Source organism: Phacochoerus africanus, chromosome 6, assembly GCF_016906955.1.
Source record: "Phacochoerus africanus isolate WHEZ1 chromosome 6, ROS_Pafr_v1, whole genome shotgun sequence".
In the NCBI taxonomy this organism is placed as follows: Eukaryota; Metazoa; Chordata; class Mammalia; order Artiodactyla; family Suidae; genus Phacochoerus; species Phacochoerus africanus.
The window spans coordinates 74824574-74834782 of NC_062549.1; positions in this window are offsets into that span (position 1 = coordinate 74824574).

Consider the following 10209-nt stretch of genomic DNA (forward strand, 5'->3'; position numbering starts at 1 on the left):
GATTGTTTTCAACAAATGTCCATGCAGAAAAGGCTGTTTGTACAGATTGAGCTCTAGGTCAGGTCCAATGAAGGTAATCTTGAAAGAGGTATAGAAAGGGAAATGCCACACAAGTCAAATAATGGTGATTTTTCTGGAAACAGGTGTTAAAGGAGCTCCACCAGCCCCACTATGCCTCCAGAGGCTGCCAGGTTGCTGGTTTTCACCTTGATTTCAGGCATTCATCTTCAAGGCTCCTTCAGAGCTTTGCAGGGAAAAATGAAGTTGAGGCAAGTGAGAACACCACAAAGCTCACCGTTCTCACCAAGAGTCATCTCTTTTATGTGAATAAATGCCCCTCAGATTGCTGCAAGCTTTGGTTAAGTTCCAGAGTTAAGTTGCTGGTGTTCTCATTGCTTTTACAGAAGAGAGAATTTTTGGAGGTCTTTACGCCACCACTTCTGGTGGTGTCCTCATCTTCTTTGGTTGTGATTGAAATAACAACACTAAATCTGGTCTTTCCTAGAAAATGTATAAGAAAAGTTCCTTCTAAGTTTTTCTTGCTTCCTCTTTTTAGGTAAAGGAAAAAGTCTCCTTCTTTTAACCTCTTAACCATGTTTAGGATGCATTCTCTTTCCTTCTTTCTTATATTTTCTCCTATATTGTCTGAAGCCAGGGACATAGTAACACCACATCATGCACATTTGCTCCCTCTTGTCCTTTTACCCATGGTACCCATTTACCTCTAACCCCAGTTTTGCAGCTGTCTCCCCTCAGCTCCTGCCCATGCTCTTTGCTGGAGTTCACCATGCCAAAGCAAGAAGTACTTCCAGATTGTGTATCTCTAAAATCCTGCTGGTCTCCAGCTGCAGTTCCTAACTTTATTTCATTCTCCCTCTTCCTAATTCATCTTGGTTCTTTCTCAAGGGCAAAGGCTTTCAAACTGGAGTCTGAAGAGCTTGAGATGTAGAATACATGGGGGTGGGGAAGGGTAAGGAAGGCCACTGGAGTGAAGCTTCAAGACCCAGTCACTCTGAACAGATCTGCTTCTCTTGTATCTGTTTCATTTGCTTAAATCTCCCCGTAAGACTTCTTTTTGACAAAGTGCTCCTTGGCAAAAGAAAAAAAAAAAGCTTAAAAATTATTTCTCTAAGGATCATATCCCCATTATTGCCCCAGATAGAATTGATAGGATTCAGAGCCTAATATTAAAGGAAAACCTACCATTAAGTGATCCCTATTTCATAGGACAAACTTAACACTGTTGGATTCTCTAGCTCTCCATGCATTTTATTTATAGATGAGAAAACTGAAGCTCAGAGATGATAAGTGACCTTTCCAGGGTCAAATAATGGTGTATCTGGAATCAAAAGCCAAATTCACAGGACACTCATGGGGCTGTGTCCCTGTCTGGGTCCTCAGCACCCAGCACATTTCTTAGCTTCTCTAGTTCTTAGCGTATGAATGCGTGATATTCCTCTTCTCACTGAAGGAACGCCCTTCCCACTTAGCTCCCTGCAGGGGCTCTGCTCCCCCCACCTCCACTTCCCATGCCCTCTTTGGTGAGCCTCTTATGGATTTAGAAGATGGCAGCAAACATTCTTATAAGTACTTGTTTTATCAGCAATGCTAACCCTGATTGTCTCAATGTCTCTTTGTTCGAAGCCCTCCAGGCCTATTTGGCTCAGGCTAGCCTCTGAATTAGCCACTTTCCAGCCTCCCTAGTCAGTTACCTGGTCTAGGAAACTGTAGTCACAGGGTTGGGTACCTAGTACAGTCATGCCCATCTACACCTGCCCTGCCCTTCACTGGGTTGTAAAGAAAATCGAAGAGTGGAAAGGGAGCCAAATAGTGATGGCAAAGCATCCTACCAGAGCAGTCCTCTTCAGTGTGGTCTTAGAGACCAAGCAATATTGGTTCCAGGTTCCATGAGTCTATTGAGGAATGATTGGTCTATTGATGACTATTGTACTGTATTAAGGTTCTCAGGAGAAACAGAACCCATCGGATGTATATAAAAAGAGACTGGTTATGAGGAGTGGGATCGCATGGTTATGGAGACTGGCAAGTCAGGATTTGCAAGGTGGGCTGGCAGGCTTGAGACCCAGGAGAATAGGTGAAGTTCCAGTCTAAGTGTACCCTGGAGACCAAAGAGAATCATTGGTGCAGATGACAGCTGAAGGCAGACTGCTGGAGAACCCCCTCGCCTCCCTCCCCCATGGGGAAGGCTGGTCTTTTTGTTCTATTCAGGCCTTCAACAGATTGGATCATATCCATTCACATTATAGATCTCAATCTGCTTACTCAAAGTTCACTGATTTAAATAATCTCACCCCAAACAGCCTCCAAGTTAACACATAAAATAAACATCACATCTACTTTCCAGGATCGCATCCAAAACAGCTCAGATACCACAGAATGAGGGTGATTTGACAGTCTGTCTCAGTGATTCATGCAGTTCACTTCTTATTTAGCCCAAATCCTTTTTGCTCTTCTTTACTTAGATCTTCTGACACTTCACCTGCCCGGAAGTGTCATGGTGTGCAAAGGGCCTGAACGAAAATGAGACTTAAAGTGATGCCTGGGGCAGGGTAAAGTGGTCATGTCATCTGCATAATTCCTTGGTGAAGGGCCCTCTAAGGTTTCTGGCAGGTAACCAGTGTCATATTTTGACCAGTGGATAAAGGATCGTTTCACACTGATTCAGTACCTTCTGCAGGTTGGAAGTTCCTGATTACTCTTCACCTTTTATATGAAGAAATTCAATAATAAAAGAACTACCAATCAGCATGACCTCACAGGGCGATTCCTCACTAAAGAACGCCTCCTCTGCCCTCTTCCCAACCCTCCCCACCTTGGAAAGTCAGTACAGCCTTTTCATCTTCAGTGACATATTAGCTATAAAAATTACATAATGCCACAAGACATAATTCATAGGAATGTGATATCTCTTTTTTTTTGTCTTTTTTTTTTTGTCTTTTCTAGGGCCACACCCGCGGCATATGGAGGTTCCCAGGCTAGGGGTCTAATTGGAGCTGTAGCCACCAGCCTACGCCAGAGCCACAGCAACGCGGGATCGAAGCCACGTCTGCGACCTACACCACAGCTCACGGCAACGCCGGATCCTTAACCCACTGAGCAAGGGCAGGGATCAAACCCACAACCTTGTGGTTCCTAGTCGGATTCGTTAACCACTGAGCCATGACAGGAACTCCAGAAATGTAATGTCTTTTAAAGTATGTGGGTCTATTATATAAGTGCTAAGTGTTACTGTGAAAAGATGAGTTAGGTAGCTGAGGTCTTCCTTGCCCAGAGGAAGAAAAACAGTGCTCTCTGAGAATGTTCTTCTGTGTATACATTGGCCATAAGGGCAAGAGGTCTAGCATTAGCTTGTAAACATCTTGTAACATAAGCTTGCAAAGGACACACACATTCTTGGCATCATAACCAGAGACCTCAAACCAGTAACATGTAGTATATTGTCCCCCTCATTCCTGCAGATAACCCAAGGATTATTCTCTTTCTTCAACCAGCACATAGTTTATTAGTCCCTGTTCTTAAAAATAACACAACTCTCAAGATCCCACATGAATCTTAGGACTTCTAGATAGAGCTGTGTCTTATTGATTCCATAGTGCTGAAGGGCATCACTATATTTAAAAATTTTAAATTATACTCGGAAGAACACAATGTGGAATTCATTTTTGATGTTAGTTCTCATCAAATGGCTATTATACTACTAAATTAGTGCCACAACTATCCATTTGAGTTAGGCAACGTTTAGGGGAAAAATGGAAAAATTGAGTCTATGAAAACAGCTATTCTGTTCGTACAATGGAGCAGTGTGGCTCCACTTTAAGCAGGTGATGTTATAAAACTACAGAGATAACAATGCCTGGAGCAGCAGAGACTAATAGACGTAAAAAGCTGATTATCTTTGTACAACATCATTTTCTACCTCTGCTTTTGACAATCCTTTTGAGTTAGAAGCTAACTTTAGTGTTTTCTAATATTGCCTCAAAAATTGCTTTTATGTCATGTGCATATATTGTATGATAAGAAACCATCTTAGGGAACAAATTACAACCAAGTGTAAAAATATACTTTGAAGAAGTTAGAATCACATTAAGCCCACTAGAGCTCCCATTCCTTTTCATTTTAGATTATTCAGTTCTGCGATTTTTAGAAGTCTGAGCTGTTTCCTTTGGTAGGTATGGCTTCAGGTTACTAAGAAGATTGCTAGTAGACATTTCCCCCCTGCCAGCTCCAGTGATGTGATAGCTATTGAATATATGGCAGTGTTTGGTTCAGTTCAGCATCATTGTCAAGCTTGTACAATGGGACCTTAGGCAGATGTACACTAAGGTGAATATGTCTTGTTCCTTGTCCTCAAGGAATTCCCAGTTTGGTGTCAGAGAAGGCACCATATGTGAATATTTGCCATGTGATCTGGCCTGTACTCTAAGATGGCTCTGAGCACTGACTGCAGAGGAGGGACCTCGACTAGCACAGGTATAAATGGTGAAGGACCAGATGAAGCATCCAACTCCGAATTTTTGCATTTTGTAACCTGGCCCATTAGTGGTTATGATGTCCATTTATTTGGTCATAACCAAAAAACACTTTTGGAAGTTAAAAAAAAAATGAACTAGAAACATTGCCTCCAGTCTCATCTTCCTTTAGTCCTTTCTCCACCATCTTTCTGAGATGCAAATTTCATGTTTACCTTCCTGATGGAACTCTGTGGGTCTCTCACAAGGCCTGCCTGGTGGGGTCTGGATTCCTCCTTCTGGCATCTTCTTCTCTGGCCCTCCTATCTCCCCAACTTCATGACCTGTTACTTCCCTTTGCTGTCCCAGTTCTCCAGCCATACTCAATCGCTACCGATTTGCCAATTGCCCTTGAAGGTTCCTTTGCTTTTGGTAGTATCCTAATCACCTTACAAGACCCAGTCAGGATTTTCTCTTTTGTGAAAGCTTTCTTCACCTCCCAAGCAAAGTGGTCTTTCCTTCCTTTGTGTGATCACTGTGGCTTATTCATACCTTTTACTGTAGCAGTAAGTGTAGTGTCTTGCAATTACTCACTGAGATAGCCACACCTAACATCTAAGTGTCTTGGCAGCAAAGAAAATATCTTATTTATTTTTATCTGCCTGGTATAGAGAAAGCAGTAAAAAAAGAAACTTGTGGTGAATAACAAATGATTACCTTTTTTTGCTCTGTTGTAGCAATTAATTCAGTGTCTTGCAATTATTTATTTACGTAATCCACTCCAATTCCAGTCTAAATATCTTGAGGGCAGAAACTGTGCCTTAAATATTTTTATCTGGCTAACACATAAGATGAATGAATAAACAAACTGTGAGTTAATTTGGGAAACTTACCATCAATAATAATATTTTATATCTTTAAGGACCATTAAATTTTCCTAAAGAGCAGACTTACAACATGAATACTGCATTACTTGAGAAAGATATATCAAGAATGTTGTTGGGTGAAAGTTATCAACTATTTTACAAGAATGGTAATAACCCTGTCTCCCCTACTCCTCCGTAGAAATTACCAAATGATGATCTGAAAGAGATGTGGTACCAGATACGCTAGAAACAACCGACAGATGAATAAAAGAAAATTTAGGGCACACATACTCTTGCAAAATGACTTCTGTTTGGCCGCACCATCACTTTCAGGGTTTGGGAGAGGGCTGAGTCCTGGAGGGTCAGCCCATCTTGCTGCCTGTGGCTCTCTATAGAGGAGACAGGAAAACTCGAGGTGCCCCAATTTGAGAGAAGTTTCCTTGCTCTTGGTACCACCTTCCTTCCCTCACCAAGCCTCAGCTCCGGGACATTTAAAGGATGCCCGCAAAGCTCCGAGCTCCCAGGTTCCCATCCTCATAGGGCTCTTATCCAATGAGGGCAGCACCTCCAACAATTAGATGCTAAGCAAAAAGTACTCAAAGCACCAATTTCTCTCTTTCCACTTCACTTGCTTTAGCACCCCTATTCCAGTAGTTCATTGACCCCATGGGGCCTCCAGGCCATTTGCAATCCATCCCCTCCTCGTGTCTGCCTCATCCATCACCAGCTTCAAGCCCTGGTTCAATCGCTATGATTGATCTCTCAGATATGCTCACAATTCCATAGACAATAGGCAGAAAATTAAAACCCTGAGGCCAGATCAACCCATGGACAAGTTTTATATAAGTAGTGTTGAATTGGAACACAGCCACCTCCTTGAATTTAGGTATTGTCTATAGCTGCTTTTGCACTATAAGAGTGAGCTGAGTCGTTCTAAGGGACACCCTGTGGCCCACAACACAAGCCTAAAATATTACTAAGATATTCACTGTCCGAATCTTTACAGAAGGCGTTTTCTAATCTATGCCCAAGACCTTCTCTCCATCACATTCGCTTGGAAGAACCCACTTCTCATCCACTCCTTTACTTACTTATGAGCAGCAGGACGGGCTGAACAAAAACTCATGCAGAAGTTGAATGAACTCAGTTGACATTTATGGCCAACATTTTCAAGTAAGCTTTCCACACTGCCCAGAAAATCAGCTTTAACTACCTAGTCAACTAATTCTTCTGCTTGAATGAAATGGCTATTCCACGTCTTCTCTTTCCTGGAAACTCCAATTACCCCTCTTCTCTTCTCATTCTTAGATAATAACTTTACATTATTTCACTAAAAAAAAAAAAAATAACTACTAGGAAAAGAGTAGACTATCCTCCATCAAATCTACCAGCCTATTGGCATCTCTTCCCATTCTCTGTGCATCCATCTCTTACAACACTTGAACTCTGTCTGCTCCTGAGGCCAACTCCTTGACATGCATGTTGGATCTTACCTACCCATAGACCTCCATACTACAATTATTCTCTTTCCTATCTCGTCAGTTTATCTTTCTGTCCTAGATCATGACTATCAATAAACATACAAATTCCCACAAGAATAAAAATGTTCTGAGAATCCTCATTGCCTTCAGCCTCAGCCCTAGTCCTCTGTGGCCTTGGAACCATCCATCTAGAAAAGCATTGTCTCTACAGACCCTCCACCTCCTCATCACCAATTCTCTCTTCAGTTCCTTCTCCTCTGGCACCACCCATGCCTTAGACTGAGAACATAATTACCAAGGCCCCAAGGTCATTGTGCTTAACCTCTCAGGAGTGTATGATGTAGGGATGCCTCGTCCTCCTAAAACTCAGTTTTTTTTTTTGGCCCTCAGGACATTGGGACCTCCCAGTGTTCTTTCCGCTTCTCTGTGCCTCCTCAGTCTTCATTGCTGGCTTCTCCTCTCTTCGGTTTCTAACTCCGAGAACACCTCAGCCTTCACACTTCTTCTTCATCTGAGCTCGTTTCCTCAAGTCTCACCCTGTCCTATGTATTTAAATGCCACCGGTATTCTGTTGCTTATCAAATTCATATTCCAGCCCTGAGCACTTCCCAAAACTCTATGTCGACTCTCTCCTACCCATCTCAAACTTATCAAGGCCAGTGTGAAGCTCCTCCTCAAACATGCTCCTTCCCTAGTCTTCCCTGTTCCATAAATAATCACTCCATTCTTCCACTTATAATCCAACAAATATCCTTGTCCATGCTATTAATCTCTCCCCTGACATTCAGTCCATCAGATCCTCCTTTGCAATAAGTCTGAGTCTGGCATCTTCTTACCACCTATGCCTCCATCATGTCCTGGCTGGTCTGAGTCTCCACCAGCATCTTCTGCCTGCTTGTCTTTGGCCCTCCTCTTGCCCTTATCTCCCCCTTGGCCACTCGCTTCCCCCACATCAATTCTTCCCGTAGAAATCAGAGGGATTTTATCTTAAATATAAATCTGTTATGTCACTTCTATACTGTAAATGTTCCAGTGGCTTTCTATCATGCTAAGAACCCAGAGTCATTTGCATCATCCAAGATGCCCCTCGAAATCTGACCTTGGTCTCTCTGACCTCATCCTGATGGTCAGCCTGCTGTGCTCCATCAGCATTTTTACTGTTCCTTTTACATCTAGGTTCTTCTTTTCCCAAGGCTTTCCCACTTGCTCTTCCCTTGGCTTGGAACCGCCTCCCAGGAGCTTCTTCACATGGCGTGCTCCCTTATCACCGCCAGCATACAGTCCATGTTCAGATGTCACCCCCGCAGAGATATCTTCCCCAACCACCTGGCCTTCTTCTCCAACTGCCCTCCACCCTTGACTCTGCTTTGTCTTCTGAGCCCACGTGGTGATAAGGGCTTGGAAGACAAAGCAGAGTCAGGGGTGGAGGGCCGCTCCACCTATTGCAAAGGAGGAGCTGATAGCATGACACCTTTATTTTTTATTGTTGGGATCCTCCCCTAAACATAAACCCTATGAGCTCTGTGACTCTGTCTCATCACCCCTGTGTCCTGGGGTCTAGAACAGAGCCTAACACACAGCAGGCTTACGAGAACCACTTTGGGGATGAATAAATACAATTGTTATACCTAATTTCGAATCCTTGTAATTAGTATAAGGAGAGTAACGAACTTCTGCAAACTTAAAGATCAACAAGGGAAGAAATGATGCCACTCTGAGAAACACTGAAATGTGGTTTTAGTAATGACTTAATGATATTCATTAAAGGTCCATGAAATCTCTCCATTTTACTTTCAGTTTCTCCACTGAGGCCTGTAGGATGAGCTGGAGACCTTTTTCCTGATTATGATTGTAGATACCAGAGGGCCTGACCTGGGCTTTTGTTAGGAAGGAGAAAAGGAGGTTGAAGGGCTGGTGATCTGACCTGCACCCCATGAAGCGATGGGGAGCACGTGGCCGCTCAGTGAAGGGGCTCCCACGGGAGAAATGGAATTCCACGACTTGGCCCAGGTCCAGTGGTGACAACACTCACCCATACTCTGTTCCTTTTGCAGGAATTTGTCGTTTCTCCCAAACATCCACTGAGGGAGTGAAAAGCTCCATGGAACTTCTCACTCCCATCAAGTTCTAATTTGCAGAGGTAGAGTTCCCATCCTAAGAGGTCTTTATGCTCATGCTTTGCTTTGTATAGACCAGACATTCTAAATACTTTTCATCTTCTGCTTCTGATAAACATGTCATTGCATTTAACCAAAATAAAAAAAAAACCCTCATGGTTTCAATAAAATGAGCCTTTTAACAAATACTTGACTGACTCTAACAAAGAAAAAAGCAACATATTCAGATGAGAAAAAAAAACCATCCATCTGAAGGAAAACATATGCTAGTTATGTACATTCAAGAGTTTACTTTGAAATTTCAGTAAAAAAACCAACATATGCATTTGATTATCTCATATTCCCATATTCTAGGCTGCCTTTTGCATTCTTTTCCCGCACAGATAATTTTCACGATCATGATTCTAATACAAAAACAACCTCGCTGCTTCTACATTAACAATGACACAGAGGCAGCCAGTAAAAGGCCAATAGGAAATGAGATACAGTTCTGATTTTATCCCAACAGGAAAGAAGATATGTTTATAATTTCCCAGTGGGAAATCAGATCTATGCCTCTGCAGAGCTTGACAAGATGATGGTGTCTTATCCCCCTCTATTAACTTAATATCAGAATGATGGTAATGCAGAGTTAAATAAACAGGAATAGACTGCTAATGCCAGTCAAAATATATGTCAATTGCATTTCTATGGCTGGTTACATGAAATTCAAGTTCATTACTGAAAGTACTTGTAATTTTCTTTCCTTATTGTCTAAATCAGAGCGAAAAAAAATGCCAGACTACAACTTTCATCATATCATTTATTTCAAGAGTTATCTTCTTATAATTTACCCCTAACTCTTCCTATCCAACCAACCTCACCCCCATTTTTAGCTGGAAGTTTCCATATGAAATAGGTGATATGCTGTGTATATTTACCTGAAAATACAAATGTAAATCTATTTGTGCAAAAATGATTCCTTAAATCATATTTCCAGTCTTGGAAAACTCCTATTTAGTTTGCAGAGCTAGCCTCAGATTAATTTTCCTCAGAGATATGCTCTGTGGCTTTCTGAGTTGAACAGCGTATTCTAGATGACTAATGTTTCAGTGCTGTTTTTTCCTTAGCAACATCAAATGGACTGTACAGGAGAAGGAGCCTGATTTACTGACATCAGCGCTCTCTGTGGGGGGCTTTGCCAAGTGCCGCCATATGCGCCCCACTTAAGATGCTCCTTCTAGGAGGCTTTTATCAAAACAATGTGAAAGCTGTGACACTCCTGAGCGAGTTCCTG